This window comes from Rhopilema esculentum, chromosome 7 (assembly GCF_057945365.1).
Source record: "Rhopilema esculentum isolate cy_ngs chromosome 7, ASM5794536v1, whole genome shotgun sequence".
In the NCBI taxonomy this organism is placed as follows: Eukaryota; Metazoa; Cnidaria; class Scyphozoa; order Rhizostomeae; family Rhizostomatidae; genus Rhopilema; species Rhopilema esculentum.
The window spans coordinates 13059125-13060217 of record NC_142821.1 but is presented as its reverse complement, the minus strand read 5'-3'; the positions used below and the strand labels follow the sequence as shown (position 1 = coordinate 13060217).

At 32.5% G+C, this 1093-nt stretch overlaps 1 pseudogene; it reads right to left on the bottom strand.

The window, feature by feature from the left end:
- Window positions 1-669: 669 nt before the first annotated feature.
- LOC135684045 (U1 spliceosomal RNA) lies at window positions 670-774 on the bottom strand (annotated as a pseudogene).
- Window positions 775-1093: the final 319 nt, after the last annotated feature.

Genomic DNA, 1093 nt, shown 5'->3' with positions numbered 1-1093 from the left:
TGCCACTCCAACAATTAGAACAAACCATGAAACCATGTAAGGGAAATAAAAAACAAAACTCTGTTTTGCAATCATCCCTACAAATGGCTATTAGAACGAATAGCTTTTAAAAAAAGTATTTGATTTGGAATTGTGAGAAATAGTCCATGCAGATTTCCAGAGGCCCAAGAATCTTCTTGCAATAATACAGTAATCCTTGCCTCAATTTTTGCCTGAATTGTTTTGACTTTCACTTTCACTTTGTCAAATTGTCTTTTCCAAGTTTCTAATTCTCAAATGCTAATTGACACTATGAAGCTCTTATCATTGCTTCTTGATTATTGCTATTTAGTATAATTATAGACAAACTTTTATAACATATTTTGATGCATTAAATGAATTCGAATTTGAATTTGAATTTAAGATAGGTTTGCTTGAGATTTGCAACATGCTGCTCTGAAAGTTGCAAAGTATGTTTATTTGGACAGGAAGATTTTTTTCTGTGTTGAACTTGAATTAATTTGGCCTTTTTTATCAAATGCTACAAGATAGGCATGCTAAAGCCATAACATTTCAGAAACGATGATTGTCCTGCTTGAAAGGATCATGTTTAAGACAACATTACTACGGCAGACGACGAACAAGGTTAAGGCAGACAAAGGCAAAGCAAACAATGACAAGTCTTTGACGGTCGAGTTACCCACGTTTGGGGTAATCGCAGGGGTCTGCCCAACCGAACTGCAATGGAAGGGCCTCTCCCTGGAAGAAACGCCTTCTTGATCACTTTTTTTTCCCGTTGAGCCTGGCACATGCCAGCGCCCGTGTAATTGAAAAAAACAAGTATTTACAATTTAATACATACAAAGTTAATATAATTAATTTCACAATGAAAGTGTTCTAAATTGTTTAGTTTGAAGGTTATTATGCAGTTAACAAGTGTGATGATAATAATATTAATGTACAAGTAGAAAACAGAAGTATAAATATGAGGAGGTATAAATTTAAGTGATATACAATTATAAATGATGTTAATGTTAAAATATATAAGATACACGCGTGAGAGAAAATTATTATTTATAAATGAATATTATTGATACAATTAATATATAAACCA